The following is a 16,542-nucleotide window of genomic DNA, read 5'->3' on the forward strand; positions in this document are numbered from 1 at the left end:
GACCTTTGCCTCCAGTGAGCTACAGCTGACTCCTGCTTTTCCCAGGAGACTCTCCAAGACCTGCATGTAGGACTGGCCCAGATTCTTACAGGTTCCCTGCTTTCCTTGGGACCTGGTGCACGTGAAACCTTGTGTGTACCCTCCAAGAGTGGAGTCTGTTTCCCCTAGACCTGCCCTTAAGCCGCACTGACCTTCAGCACAAGTGCTCTGGGGGCTCCTCTTGCCATTGCCAGACCCCCAGGCTGGGGAACCTCTTGTGAGGTTTGGAATGCTTTCTCCTGTGGGGGAACTTCTGCAAGATAGTTATTTTCCAATCTGTGGGTCATCCATCTGGTGGGTAGCTTATATCAGAAAAGCACCCTTTCTGCTGACTTGTTATTGCTTTTTCCTTTTTTCGTAACTTCTAGTCTATTTCATTGGTGCTTGCTCAGCAGTTAGTCATGATTTTGGTGTTTTCATAAGAGGAGGTGAGTTCAAGTCCTTCTACTCTGCCATCCTACCTGAACCAAAGCAGTTGTCCACAGGGGCAGAGATCCCAGCCCTGGTGCTGCTGGTGGTCCTGTGTCAACTTTCCATTTCTTTGAATTCTCTATAATTCCCTTTATTAATGCTTTCTATTTTTTAGCATATGGGTCCTTTTCCTCTTTGGTCATGTTTATTCCTAAGTATTTTATTTTTGTGTGATTTTATAGGTTTTTTTTTTTTTACATTATCTTTCTGCTATTTCATTGTTAGTGTAAAGACATTTAATTGATTTCTGTATGTTAGTCTTGTATTCTGCTCCATTTTCAAATTCATCTATCAGTTCTGGTAGTTTTTGCATAGATTCTTTAGGGTTTTCCATATAGTATCATGTCATCTGCATGTAGTGACAATTTTACCTCTTCCCTTCCCATTTGGATACCTTCTATTTCTTCCTCTTGTCTGATTGCTTTGGCTAGGCCTTCTAATACTGTATTAAATAGAAGTGGTAAGAGTGGGCATCCTTGTCTTGTTCCATATTTTAGTGGGAAAGCTTTCAGCTTTTCACCCTTGAGTATTATATTGGCTGTGTGCTTGTCATAAGTTTTATTATGTTAAGATGTGTTCCCTCTATACCCACTTTGGAAAGAGTTTTTATCATAAATGCATGTTGAATTGTGTTAGATACTTTTTCTGCATCTGTTGAGATGATCATTTGGGTTTTTTGTTGTTGATGAGATTTATTACACTGATTGATTTGCATTTGTTAAAACATCCTTGTGAACTTGGGATTAAATTCATCTGGCCATGGAGTTCCTGTCGTGGCTCAGTGGTTAACAAATCTGACTGGGAACCATGAGGTTGTAGGTTCAATCCCTGGCCTTGCTCAGTGGGTTAGGGATCTGGTATTGGCGTGAGCTGTGGTGTAGGTTGTAGACACGGCTCAGATTCCGCGTTGCTGTTGCTCTGGCATAGGCCGGCAGCAACAGCTCTTACTGGACCCTCTAGCCTGGGAACCTCCATATGCTGCGGAAGCAGCCCTGAAAAAGGCAAAAAGACCAAAAAAAAAAAAAAATTCAGTTGGCCATAATGTATGATCATTTTATTTGTTGTTGGATTCAGTTTGGTAGTTTTATGTTGAGAAATTTTGCATCTATGTTCATCAAATATATTGGCCTATAATTTTCTTTTTTGGTGGTGTCTTTGGTTCTAGTATTAGGGTGATGGTGGCTTCATAGAATATTTATTTATTTATTTATGTCTTTTTGCCTTTTCTAGGGCCGTTCCCACGGCATATGGAAGTTCCCAGGCTAGGGGTCTAATAGGAGCCATAGCCCCCGGCCTATGCCAGAGCCACAGCAACGTGGGATCCGAGCCGCGTCTGCAACCTACACCACAGCTTATGGCAATGCTGGATCCTTAACTCACTGAGCAAGGCCAGGGATCAAACCCTCAACCTCATGGTTCCTAGTTGAATTTGTTAACCACTGTGCCATGACGGGAACTCCATTCATAGAATGTCTTAAGGAGTGTTCTCTTCAGTCTTTTTGAAGAGGTGGAGAAGAATTTATAAAATTTCTTCTTTGCATGTTTCATAGGACTCACCTCTCAAACCATCTGGTCCTGGTCCTTTGTAGGAAGACTTTTTTTTTTAAAATTACAGATCCTACTTCATTTCTAGTGAATGATCTGTACAAATTATCTATTTGTTCTTGATTCAATTTTGGTGAGCTGTATGTTTCTCGAAAGTTGTCCATTTCTTCTAGATTGTTGATTTCGTTGGTATATGAACAATTGCTCATAGGATTCTCTTATGGAATTTTTTGTATTTCTGTGGTGTCAGTTGATAGTTCTCTCCATTTTTATTTCTTGTTTTAAGTTCTTTCTCTTTTCTTCCTGGTGAGCCTGGCCAGAGGTTTGTCAATTTTGTTTACTCTTCCAAAGAACCAGCTCTTGGTTTTATTGACTTTTTTCTCTAATTTATTTCCTCTCTGATCTTTGTTGTTTCTTTCCTTCTGTTGACTTTAGGTTTTGTTTTTTTCTAAGTCTTTATGTAGTTGGTTAGGTTGTTTATTTGAGATTTCGCTCTCTTGCTCTTTTTTTTTTTTTTTCCTTTTTAGGACTGTACCCATGTCATATGGAAGTCCCCAGGCTAGGGGTCAAATTGGAGCTACAGCTGCTGGCCTATGCCACAGCCACAGCAACACAGAATCTGAGCTGCATCTATGACCTAAACCACAGCTCATGGAAACAGAGGATCCCTAACCCACTGAGCAAAGCCAGGGATCTAACCCACATCCTTATGGATACTAGTCGGATAAGTTTCTGCTGCACCACAGTGGGAACTCTGCAGTTTCTCTCGTGTTTTGAGGAAAGTCTATCACTCTGAAATTCCTAAGAACTTCTTTTGTAACAGCCCATAGATTTTTTTATGGTTGTGTTTTGTTTCCTACTTTAATAGACATATGGAATCATAGAATATCCATCCTTTCATTCAACAATATTTATTGAGCACCTTCTCCTTGTCAGCCACTGGACACACAGTAGTAAACAAAACAGACAAAATCATTTCCCTTATCAAGTTGGGAAAGGCTGATATTGCATACATAATATATGGGTTACATTAAATGAGAAAGTACTGTAAAGAAAAATAGTTTCCTGAAAGAAGGAGGACTGGAGGTGAAGGTGTTGATTTTTTTAAAAGCAGATCAGAGAAGATCTCACACAGAGTGATAAATGGCAGTGAAACTCAGTCTTAAGGTCTGGGGTTTGGCTCCTTAAAAGGAGCTGTAGGCATGATGTAGAGTGTCCACCCCATAGAAGGTGCTTCTGCTCAGCACAGCAAATATTGTGCTGTCAGAAGTCAAAGCCTAGACTTGCAAGACCTTGTGACTTTCCAAGGAAAACCTAAGGATTTGTTACCTCCACAGAGGGCTGTCAGCCAGCAGGGCAAAGTTCTTGGCAACTGTAGGATGTCCAAATTTTCCTTTCTTTATTTTATATATATATATATATATATATATATATTTTTTTTTTGTCTTTTTGCTATTTCTTTGGGCCACTCCCACGGCATATGGAGGTTCCCAGGCTAGGGGTCAAATCGGAGCTGTAGCCACTGGCCTACGCCAGGGCCACAGCAACGAGGGATCTGAGCCGCATCTGCAACCTACAAACAGCTCACGGCAATGCCGGATCGTTAACCCACTGAGCAAGGGCAGGGACCGAACCCGCAACCTCATGGTTCCTAGTCGGATTCGTTAACCACTGCGCCACGACAGGAACTCCTATAGTATATTTAAAACAAAAGCCAGTTATGCAGGTGGCCTGTCCTTTCCATTCTGCCCCACCTGCCCTGAGCCATTATTCCCTGTCTGCAGGGTGGAGCAGGAAGAGGGGAGGGGAAGGTAGAGAGAACACAAATCATAAATTGGGATTATCCAGCCTCCCTTGTTTTCTTTTCAACATATGCAGAATGTTGGAAACATCACTTTTCAGTGTCCGTATTTGACAGGGAAGTTTGTGATTTTTCTTTCCTCTCCTGCTTTGGAGAGGTATGTTGGTAGCTATCCCAAAGGGAAAGCCCCAGATGGAAAAGTCATATTGGCTTGTGGAGCTTTGGGCCTTGGTGTAGGGGCATTGCCTTGGCAGAGCTGTGCTGACACTTCCAGGATGCATTCACCAACTCCAGCAGATCTTCCAGCGGGAGTTTTACATGTATGGTTGTGTTCTCATTGTTTATTTCAAGGTGTTTTTAAATTTCCCTGTTAAACATTGGTATTTTAGTAGCATGTTGTTTAGAGTCCATGTAATTGTTTTTTCTCATTTCTTTTCCTTTGGTTGATTTGTAGTTTCATGTCGTTGTAGTCAGACAAGATGATTGAAATTCTGCTCTTAAATTTGTTGAGGTTTGTTTTGTGCCCCAGTATGTGATCAATCCTAGAGATTGTTCCACGTACACTTTAAAAGAATGCATATTCCGGGTTTTTTGGAGGTAATGTGCTTAAAATACCAATTAAGTCTAACTGTTCTATTGAATCATTTAGGATCTCTTACTGATTTTCTGTCTAGGTCTGTCCATTGATGAGCATGGGATGTTAAAGCCTCCTGCTCTAATTATGTTCCCATCAGTTTTTCTCCTTATGTCTGTTAGAGTTTATGTGATTGCTTGCTTCACATTAGGTGCATGTTTGTTGAAGAGTGTAAAATCCTCCTCTTGTATTGATCCTTTGATCCTTTTATCATTACATAGTATCCTCCTTTGTCTCTCTTTTTTTCTTTTTGCGGCCAAACCCTCAGCATATGGAAGTTCCCAGACTAGGTGTCAAATCAGAGCTATGGCTGCCAGCCTATGCCATAGTCACAGCAATGAGGGATTCAAGCTGTGTCTGTGACCTAACCACAGTTCACAGCAGCACCAGATCCTTAACCCACTGAGGGGGGCCAGGGATTGAACCCACATCCTAATGGCTACTAGTTGGGTTTGTTTCTGCTGAGCCACAGTGGGAACTCCCCTCCTTGTCTTTCATTATGGCCGTTGTTTTAAAGTCTGTTTTGTGTCATTTGAGTATTGTGGTCCCTGCTTTCTTGTCATTTGTTTGCATGAAATATCTTCTATCTTTTCACTTTCAATCTGTGTGTTTCCTTTGCCCTAAAGTGAGTCTCTTTAGGGCTGCACTTGAGGCATATGACAGTTCCCAGGCTAGGGCTTGAATCCAGGCTACAGCTGCTGGCCTACACCACAGCCACAGCAATGCTGGATCCGAGCTGCATCTGCAGATTACACCACAGCTTATGGCAATGCCGGATCCTTAACCCACTGATCGAGGCCAGGGATCAAAGCCACATTCTCAGGGATACTAGTCAGGGTCATTACCACTGAGCCACAACAGGAATTCCCACTCAATCTCTTTTGATTGGAGCATTTATTCCATTGACATTTAAGATAATTATTGATAAATCTGTATGGTTATTTTATTTATTTATTTATTTATTTTCTTTGCCTTTTCTAGGGCCTCTCCCATGGCATATGGGGTTCCCAGGCTAGGGGTCGAATTGGAGCTGTAGTCTCCGGCCTACATCAGAGCCACAGCAACATAGGATCCGAGCCGCATCTGCAACCTACACCACAGCTCACGGCAACACCAGATCCTTAACCCACTGAGCAAGGTCAGGGACTGAACCCGAAACCTCATGGTTCCTAGTCGGATTCGTTAATCACTGAGCCAGACGGGAACTCCTGTATTGCTATTTTAAACCTTGTTTTCCAATTGATTCTTTGTTGCATCTTTGTTCCTTTTTGTTCTCTTTTTGTGGTTTTATGAATTCTTATTTTGTGCTGTGGTCTCTTCTTTGTGGTTTTTTTGTGAATCTGTTGTATATTTTTTGTGTTTACTCTATTTTTCGAGTATGTTAACCCCTTCCTATATTTGCTAGCTTTAGACTGATAGACAGGCTCAAACACAATCTTAAAAAAAAAAAGTTCTGCATTTTCTTACTCTGCTTCCCCACATTTTATGTTTTAATGTCCTTTTTTACATCTTTCTGTTCATCCTTTTGCTGTTTTTTGTGTTTGTCCTCAGAGGTTTTTTCTCTTTGATATGTATACTGGCTTATTTAAGTGATTTACTTTCCAGTTGTGGTCTCCTTGTCCCTGCATCATGCTGTCTTTTTTTTTTTTTTCTTTAGAGAAGACCTTTCAGTATTTCTTTTAGGATAGGTTTGGTATTGCTGTATATTGCTGTATTTCTTTTGCTTTTGTTGTCGGAGAATTTTTTTTTTCTTCTTCTATTCTAAAGGCTGATCTTGTTGGGTAGAGTATTCTAAGTGGCTGATTTTTCCCTTTTAAGACTTTGAATATACTTGCCACTCCATTCTGGTCTGCTGCTTTTCTGTAGAAAAATCAGGCGATAGCCTTACGGAGGTTCCCTTGTAGTTAACTTTGTTTTTCTCTTGCTGCCGTTAGAATCCTCTCTAACTTTAGCCATTTTTACTGTGTCTTGGTACAGATTTGTTTAGGTTCATCTTGTTTGGAACCCTCTGTGCTGCTTGTATCTGGATATCTGTTTCCCTCTTTCGATTTCAGAAGTTTTCAGCCTTAATTTCTTCAAATACATTTTCTTTCTTTCTTTTTTTTTTTTTTGTTTTTTGTTTTTTGTCTTTTTAGGGCCACACCCACGGCATATGGAGGTTCCCAGGCTAGGGGTCGAATCAGAGCTATAGCTGCTGGCCTATGCCATGGCCACAGCTATGCCAGATCCGAGCCATGTCTGCAACTTACACCACAGCTCATGACAACGACAGATCCTTAACCACTGAGTGAGGCCAGGGGTCGAACCTGCAACCTCATGGTTCCTAGTTGGATTCGTTTTCCCTGCACCATGACGGGAACTCCCAAATACATTTTCAATATCCTTTTCTTTGTCTTCTTCTGAAATCCACTGGCCACGTCTGTGACATGGAAGTTCCCGGACCAGGGATTGAACCTATGCCACAGCAGTGACCTGAGCCACAGCAGTGACAGTGAAGCATCCTTAGCCTGCTAGGCTGCGAGGCAACTCTTGGAATCCTCATTATGTGTAGATTGGCATGCTTGTTTTCTCCCATAGGTCTCTTATATGGCTTTGATTTCTTTTTTTTTTTCCCATTTGGCTCTCTGTCTGCTGTTCTGACTGGGTAGTTTTTAGTATTCTCTCTTCCAGAAAACTTATTCATTCTGCTATTCAGTGTCCTTAGCTCAGCTTTTGTATTGACAAGTGAATTTTCTAATTATTCATGGCTTCTCCTTAAGGCCTTTTGTTCTTTTTAACAGTAATCTGCATTTCTGTTAAGAGCCTGTCATTTCCTTCAGTAGTTTCATCACTTCCTTTCTGAACTCAGTGTTTATTAAACTGAAGAGTTCTATTTTGTTTGTTCTTTCAGGGGAATTGTCTTTGTCTTTTAACTGAGAGTGATTCCTCTGCTTCTTCATTTTACTTATGTTTATCTTTGTGGGTTTAGGATAAACCATTATCTACTGTGGCCTCAGAAGGCTATTTATATGTGGGAGCATCCCTGCAAAGCTTGCGTGTGTTTAACATTTTTGGTGTGAGGACTGCTTTTAGTTTGGATGCTTGCCGCCTCTTCCTTCATGTGCTGGCTGTCATTCCCTTGTTATGAGCCCTGCAGGTGCTCACTTCTGGGACAGCAGGGGCAGGGGCTGGCGTCCACTCGTGGCCCACGCCCACTCCTTGGATGGCGAGGGCAGCAATTGGTGCCTGATCTTGGGTCTCTTAGCGGCAGTGGCTCATGTCCCCCTCTGGATCCCATGATGCAGTAGTGGCTCCTCCCTCTCCTGGGCCTTGTGTTGGCAGTGTCCCGTTGCCTGAGCATACACAGGGAAAGCAGGTCCTGACTGCACACCCCCAACAGTGATGCTTTGCCTCCCTGGTGAGCCTAGGCTTCTTTCAAGTACACCCTCAGTTGCCACACTGTAGCCCTTAAGACCACCAACCCTGGCCCTCTCCCTGGCTCTGACCTTTGAAGCCTGAGCTTTAGCACCCAGCCCCTGCCCACACTGGTGGACGAGTGTCTCAGGCTTGGGCACGCAAGGCAGTGGTACCCACTATCTTGTGCAGGTCACAGTCCATTTTGCCTTCCCACAAACTGGTTGCTTCACTCTCCTCAAAGGCTCTGAAGGCCACTTCCCCACCAGTCCAGGCTGATTTCCCTGCCATTGAGGTGACTTCCGAGGGTTCAAGAACCTTTCTTCCGGGGGTTCCCGTCGTGGCACAGTGGTTAACGAATCCGACTAGGAACCATGAGGTTGCGGGTTCGGTCCCTGCCCTTGCTCAGTGGGTTAACGATCCGGCGTTGCCGTGAGCTGTGGTGTAGGTTGCAGACGTGGCTCGGATCCCGCGTTGCTGTGGCTCTGGCGTAGGCCGGTGGCTACAGCTCCGATTCAACCCTTAGCCTGGGAACCCCCATATGCCACGGGAGCGGCCCAAGAAATAGCAACAACAACAACAACAACAACAACAAAAAAGACAATAAAAAAGAACCTTTCTTCCTTTTCAGTGCCCTCCCTGTCGTATAGGTCCTATCATGATGTCCTTTCTCTTTTTTTCTTTTGTCCTACTCGGTTATGCGGCAGTTTTCTCGCCCTTTTGGAAGTCCCACATCTTCTGCCAGCGTTCAGTAGATGTGCAAATTGTTCCCCGTGTAGAGGAATTTTTGATGTAGCTATGGAGGAGGTGAGCTCCATGTCCTACTCCTCTGCCATCTTGATCACTCCCTGGAATCCTTTTAATTTTGTTTGTTTATATTTTGATGAGGATTTTTGCATCAGGGTTCATTAGGGTTCTCAGTTTATAGTTTTCTTTTCAGTATCTTTGTCTGGCTTTGGTGTCAGGGTTCTGTTGACCTCATAGGGTAAATTAGGAAGTGTTCCTTGCTCTTGAAATTTTTTGGAGAAGTTCGAGATGGATTGGTATTAATAGTATTAATCCTTCTTTAAATGTTTGGGAGAATTAACTGAGAAGCCATCAGGTCCAGGGCTTTTCTTTATTGGCGTGTTTTTGATTCCTGATTGAACCACCTTACTGGTTACAGACCTATTCAGATTGTCTGTTTTTTCATGGGTTAGCCTTGGTAGGTTTTATGTTTCTAGGAATTTGTCTATTTCATTCAGGTTACCCACTTCATTGGCATACATTTGTTCATACACTCTTATAATCCTTGTTTCTGTTGAACTGGTGGTAATGTCCCAATGGTCAGTTCTCATTTTAGTAGTTTCAGTCTTCTTTTTCTGTTTAGCTAATAAATATTTGTGAATTTCATTGATCTTTTCAGAGAACCAACTCTGGTCTCAGATTTTTGTTTTTCTGTTTTCTGTTTCATTTATCTTTTTTATTTCATTCATTCCTCTAGCCTTGAGTTTGGTTTCTTCTTCTTTTTTCAGTTTCTTAAGTTGTAAGGTCAGGTTCGTTGTATCTTGTTTTTTAATATAAGCATTTATAATTATAAATTTTCCTTCTAGCACCACTTCTCTGTTTCCTAAGTTTCTGTATGTTGTATTTTCATTTTAGTTTATATCCGAGTATTTACTAATTTCCCTTGTGATTTCTTCTTTTGACCCACTGGTTGTCTAAAAGTGTGTGGGTTTTTGTTTGTTTGTTTTTCTGGCCACACTCGTGGCATTTGGAAGTTCTCCGGCCAGGGATCAAACCCATGCCACAGTAGTGACCCAAGCTATTACAGTGACAATGCTGGATCCGTAACTCACTGTGCTACAGGAAAACCCCCAAAGTGTGTTTTTTGGTTTTCACAAATTTATGAAATTTCCAGTTCTCTGTATGTTACTGAGCTCTAGGCTGTATGATATTTATTGTTTAAAATATATTGAGGGAGTTCCCATTGTGGCTCAGTGGGTTACGAACCTGACTAGTATCCATGAGGTTTCAGGTTCAATCCCTGGCCTTGCTCAGTGGGTTAAGGATCCATTGCTGCCATGAGCTATGGTGTAGGTTGAAGATGCAGCTTAGATCCTTAGTTGCTCTGGCTGTGGTGTGGGCCAGCAGCTGCCAGCTCTGATTTGACCTCTAGCCTGTGAACTTCCATAGGCCACAGGTGTGGCCCTAAAAAAAGAGAAAAAAAAATCTATTGAGACTTAATTTATAGCCTTAGTCTTTCCTGGAAAATGTCCCATGTGCCCCTGAAAGAAAACGTGCATGCTTTTGTTGTTGGGTGGCATTTTTATATGTATGTTAGATCTAGTTGGTTTATTGGGTTAAGTCCTCTTATTTCCTTATTTATTGGGTTAAGTCCTCTTATTTCTTTATTTATCTTTGTTTTTTGTTTGTTATTATAAGTGGGATATTGAAGTCTCCAACAATTACTGTAGAATTGTCTATTTCTTTTTAATTATAATTGATTTGCAGTGTTTAAGTTCTGCACAGCAAAGTGATTCAGTTATACATATGTACTTTTTCATATTCTTTTCCATTATGGTTTGTCACAGTGTATTGAATATAATTGCCTTTGCTGTACATGTTGGTCCTTGTTGTTTATTCATCCTATATATTAATAGTTTGCATCTTCTAATCTCCAACTCCCAATCCACCCCTCCCTCATTCCCCTTCCCCATTGGCAACTGCAAGTCTTTTCTCTATATCTGTGAGTCTTGTTATTTTTTTTGCCCTTTTTGTCTTTTTAGGGCCGCACCCATGGTATATGGAAGTTCCCAGGCTAGAGATCAAATTGGAGTTTCAGCTGCTGGCCACAGTCACAGCCACATGGGATCCAAGCCAAGTCTGTGACCTACACCACAGCTCACAGCCATGCTGTATTCCTAACTCATTGAGTGAGGCCAGGGATCGAACCCACGTCTTCATGGATACTAGTGGTGTTGGTTAACTGCTGAGCCATGATGGGAACTCCCTGTGAGTCTGTTTTGTAGATATGTTCATTTATGTCATAATTTAGATCCCATATATTTCTCTTTCCAGTTTTGTTAGCTTTGCATCATCTATTTTCATGGCCTGTCATGTAAATTTTTGTAATCATTGTATCTTCTTGCTCTATTGAGCCCTTTATTAATACATGTCATTTTTTGTCTTTCGTAACCTTTCTTAAAGTTCATTTGTCTGGTATTAGTACAGCTACTTCTGGTCTCTTTCGGTTATTGTTTACATGGCATATCTTTTTCCATCTATTACTTTCAGCCTCCTTGTGTCTTTGGAACTCAAGTGAGTCACTTATAGATGGCATATAGTTGGATCATGTATTTTTTTGTTGTTGTTGTCTTTTTAGGGCCACACCCATAGCATATGGAAGTTCCCAGGCTAGGGGCTGAATCAGAGCTGTAGCTGCTGTCCTGTGTCACAGCTCATGGCAATGCTGGATCCTTAACCCACTGAGTGAGACCAGGGGTCGAACCTGCGTCCTCATGCATACTAGTCAGATTTGTTTCAGCTGAGCCATGATGGGAACTCCTGGATTGTGTTTTTTGTTTTTCTGCTTTTTAGGGCTGCACCCTCGGCATGTTGTGGTTCCCAATCTAGGGGGTCTAATTGGAGCTATAGCTGCCAGCCTACGCCACAGTGAGAGCAACGCAGGATTTGAGCCCTGTCTGTGACCTACACCACAGCTCACAGCAACGATGGATCCTTAACCCACTGAGCAAGGCCAGGGACCAAACCTGCACCCTCATGGTTCCTAGTTGGATTCATTTCCACTGCGCCACGACGGGAACTCCTCCTGGATCATGTATTTTTAGCCATTCTGCCAGTCTCTCTTATTGGAGAGTGTAATCCATTTACTTTTAAAGTAATTACTTGATAGGTGGGCACTGACTTCTGTCATTGTGCTGTTTGTTTCCAGTATGCCCTGTAGCTTTTTGGTCCCTCATTTCCTGCACTCTTGTTTGTGTTAATTATTCTTCTACAAAAAAAAAAAAAAAAAAAAAAAAAAAAACTTAAATTCTTTGTTGATTTCCTTTTGTGTTTATTCCAGAGCTATTTTCTTTGTTATCATTTAGCACCTTTAACATCTTAAAGTTATCACATTCTAATTTGAATTTATAGCAGCTTAACTTTAATGACACACAAAAACTGCTCTTTCACAGCTGTATTCCATCCCGTCTGGTTGTTGATATTGTAAAATTACATCTTTGTGTGCCCCTAAATATAAACCAGGAATTCTTTTAAATGCATTAATCTCCTAAATTATATACAAGAGAAGATTTGGAGTTTTAAACTAAGGTTTCAGTAGTAGTAACTAGTACATCCATAACTTTCCTTAATGTAGTAGTCTCCTTCCTGTATCATGTAGAAAGTAAAAAGTACATTATAAACCGTTGTTACAATACTAGCTTTTAGGATCACTCATGTGTTTACCTTTATTGAGGTCTTTATTTCTCCATATGCCTTTGAGATACTGACCAGTGTGCTTTCTTTCCCTCTGCAGGACTCTCTTGAGCCTTTCTTCCAGGGCAGGTCTAGTGGCCATGACCTCCCTCAGCTTTAGTTTATCTGGGCATGTCTTGATTTCTCCCTCACTGTTGAGGGACACTTTTGCCAGACTGGAGATTCTTGGTTGACAGTGTTTTCCTTTGAGCTCTTTGAACACATCTGTGTACTTTCCTAGGGCCTGCAAAATTTCCGCCAAGAGATCTGCCGATAATCTAAGGATCTCTTGTGCGTGATGATTTGCTTCCCTGTTTTTGCTGTCAGGATGTCCTTTGTCTTTTGAAAGTTTGACTGTAATGAGTCTGAGTGTGGTTCTCTCTGGATACATCTTCCTTGAAGTTCATTGTATTTCTTGGGTGGTTTACATTTTTGCCGTCAGATCTGGGAAGTTTCAGTCATTAATTTTTCAAGTGTTCTCTCCGCCCTTTGCTCTGGTTCCGGGATTCCCATGGTATGCTGGTCCTTTTGATGGTGACCTTGGATCTCTTAGGTTCTGTTCATTTTTCTTCAATCTTTTTTTTTCCTTCTGTGCCTCAGCCTTGATAAATTCTGTTGTCCCATCTTCAAGTTTCCTACTTTTTTCTGCCTCCTTGAATCTTTGTATCCCTCTGGGAAATTTGAAACTTCAGTTATTGTGCTTTTCTGCTCTAGAGTGGTTTTGGTTTCTTTCTAGGTTTTCTTTCTCTACTGGTATTTCTGTTTTGTTCACACATTGTTTTCTTGACTTTCTCCACATCTCCCTTCTTCTTTTCTTCCATTTTCTTTGACCACCTTTAAGACCATTGTTCAGTCATTTATCTAATTATCTGCCATTAAGTCTTTTTCAGGGATAGATATTGCTGAATTATTTTTTCTTCTGAATGGGCTTACTTTCTTGTTTCTTTGTACGTCTTATGACTGTAGATCCCTGAACATGTAAGTTTAATAATACAATAACTCTGGAATTCTCCTTTCCCTGAGTTTGCTGTTTCTTACTAATGGTTTTTTTATTTCTGTAATCTGTCTCTGTGCTGAGGCTCTTCAGCCTGAAGTGTAAACTTAACGTCTGTGTCTTTGCTGAGCCTCCCCTTGGGCACGTGCTGTCACTTTTCTAGTTTTCCCCACACATGCAGGTGTTTTGAATGTCTTAAGTCTCTAATGTTGGGCTCCCCAAAAGGGAAAAGTGAAAAATGAAGTGGGGAAGTGAGGGTGGGGAGGGTGCTGGCCTTTTAAATCCCCTGGAAAGTCACCTTAGCGTGAGGTGGATGGATTTACAGCAGTGAGGGAAAGTGCAACAGCAGTGGCTGCCCACCTCTGTGTCTGCATCTGTGCAGTCAGAAGCAGCAATTGGAGCATAGGTTCCCCAGTATTAGAGGACAGAGTCCTTCTTACTGGCCCTAGCTCCTGCAAGATGTGTGTAAACCACAACAGGAAATGTGTAGTACAGCTGCGAGCCATGCTGGATAGTTGCTACTGTGCTTAGAGCTGACGTTGACCACAGCCTTCCACTGAAGTTGCAAGCCTGCAGCAGCTCCAGGGTGCCCAGAATAGTTAGATCAGATTCCACCCGTGCAGTTCTTGTCTAGGTGGGGAGACAGTTTCCTGGTGCTTCTGACTGCCATCTTCTCTTCCCAGAATCCGCTTTTTTCTTTAGAGTAATTTGAGGTTTCAAACAAATTTAGGGGGAAGATAGGAGATTTCCCGTATACCCTCTGTCCCCACACTTGTTTTGCCTCCCCCCATTATCAACATCACTCATAAGAAGGGTACATTTTTTGTAAACCAAGGGTGACACCGCATCGTAATCACCCAGAGTCTCTACTTCACGTGTTGCTTCTGTACATTCTCTGGTTTGCAGAGAGTACAATGACGTGCATCCATCGTATGGCGTCAGATAGTTTTCACTGCTCTAGACATCTTCTGCTTGACCTACTCTTACCCTCCAACTCCAGGCAGCCTTTTCACCGTGTTCACAGTGTTGCCTTTTCCAGAATGTCATACGGTTGGGATCATACAGTACGCAGCCTTTTCAGATGGGCTCCTTTCACTTAGTTATATGCATTTAAGTGTCCTTCATTTCTTTTCAGGGCTTGATTGCTCTTGTCTTTTGAGCACTGAATAATATTCCATTATCAGAATGTACCACAGTTCCATTTTTCCATTCACCTCCTAAAAGACATGCTGTTTTTGATTCCAAGTTTTGGCAATTATGAATAAACCTGCCATAAACATCCACGTGCAGGTTTTGTGGGGACATAAGGTTTCAGCTGCTTTGGATAAATACCACAGAGGATGACTGCTGGATGGGATGGTGAAAATGTGCTTAGTTCTGTAAGAAGCTTCCAAAGTGGCTGTACCATTTGGCATTCCCACCAACAATGAATGTGTTTAGCTGTCTTTTTTGGTGAATGTATGTTAAGATGCTGGTTTTCTTATTGTTGTGTGTTAAGAATTCTTTTTGTATTTTTGATATGTCCTTTATCACGTGTTTTTTTTTTGTTTTTTTGTTTTTTTTTGTCTTTTGTCTTTTTTTTTGTTGTTGTTGTTATTGTTGCTATTTCTTGGGCCGCTCCCACGGCATATGGAGGTTCCCAGGCTAGGGGTTGAATCGGAGCTGTAGCCACTGGCCTACGCCAGAGCCACAGCAACGCGGGATCCGAGCTGCGTCTGCAACCTACACCACAGCTCACGGCAACGCCGGATCGTTAACCCACTGAGCAAGGGCAGGGATCGAACCCACAACCTCATGGTTCCTAGTCGGATTCGTTAACCACTGCGCCACGACGGGAACTCCACATGTGTTTTTAACCAGTATTTTCTTCTGGTCTCTGGCTTCTCTTCTAATTCTCTTCCTATTGTCTTTCTCAGAGCAGATGTTTTAAATTTTAATGAATTCGAGTTGGTCAAGTATTTCTCTCATGGACTGTGTCTTTGGTGATATTTCTAAAAAGGCATCAGTTAATCAAGGTTCCCAGGTTTTCTCCTGCTGTTTTTTAGGAGTTTTGCATTTTGTATTTAGGTCTGTGATGCATTTAGAGGGAATTTTTGTGACGGGTTTGGGGTTTGTGTCCAGATTCATTTCTGGGTGTGGCTGTGCACGTGTCGCACTACCGTCTGTGGACTGGACTGCCTCGGTTCCAGTGTGTTACCTTTGCTCCTTTGTCAAGCATCAGTGGACTCTGTTGATGGGGTCTGTTTCTGGGCTCTTCATCCTGTTCTGTCCATCTGCTCCGCTGTTCTGCCAGTGCCACACGTGGACATCCCTTTGAAAGGTCCCAGTGAGAGGAAGCTTTGCTTCTGTCTCGGGGAGGACCTCCAGGCTCTTCTCTTTGAGCTTCGGTTCCAGGAGCAGGAGGAGGCTGGACCTGAGCTCGAGGACTTCCTAACATGCTGCTGCTGTGCTTCTCACGCTGCCTCAGGAAGGACTTGTTTATTTTTCACATCTCCCATCTGCTGCAGACTCCTAACGTTTGTAAAACACAATAAAGTGACTTACCGGGAAAATGATGACATGCTTTTATGCTCATAGTAATGTCAAATCCTCATACAGGTATCTTTTTTTTTTTTTTTTTTTAATGATTTTTTTTCCATTATAGTTGGTTTACAGTGCAGGTTTCTTTTCTTTCTTTTTTTTTTTTTTGTCTTTTTAGGGCTGCATCCCTGGCATATGGAGGTGCCCAGGCTAGGATTCGAATCGTTGGAGCTGCAGCGCCGACCTGTGCCAGAGCCACAGCCATGCAGGATCCGAGCCATATCTGCGACCTCCACCGCCGGATCCTTAACCCATTGAGCAAGGCCAGGAATTGAACCCACATCCTCATGGATAGCAGTCAGATATGTTTCTGCTGAGCCACGACGGGAACTCTATCACACAGTTTTCTAAATGTTCAGTTTCTGAATTTGTCGCAGACTAGTATGCAGACCACGTGAAGTTATACGGTGCTGCACAGAGGGCTCAGGTTGGAGAGGTGCCTGGCCTGTTTGCCGGGAACTTCTTGGAGAGAACAGGAGCTCAGCTGGAGCCTGGGAATTGGCTTGTTCCAGGGAATATGGCTGTCGTGCGGGGCGCCTTCTCGTCTCCCATAGGATCAGACCCGTCTCGAGCCCCCGTCTGCCCCCGCAGCATCCTCTTTTTTTCAGCACATTCCTCACATTGACC

At 42.4% G+C, this 16,542-nt stretch overlaps 1 protein-coding gene across 6 annotated transcripts in view; it reads left to right on the forward strand.

The window, feature by feature from the left end:
- USP35 (ubiquitin specific peptidase 35) overlaps positions 1-16,542 on the forward strand; it is a 77,471-nt gene that overhangs the window by 55,359 nt on the left and 5,570 nt on the right. The gene's annotated exons all lie outside the window — the stretch shown is intronic.

Source organism: Sus scrofa, chromosome 9, assembly GCF_054392235.1.
Source record: "Sus scrofa isolate SSC_HxYL_T2T_F1_AM1 chromosome 9, Sscrofa_HxYL_maternal_Yorkshire_Landrace_v2.0, whole genome shotgun sequence".
Classification (NCBI taxonomy): domain Eukaryota; kingdom Metazoa; phylum Chordata; class Mammalia; order Artiodactyla; family Suidae; genus Sus; species Sus scrofa.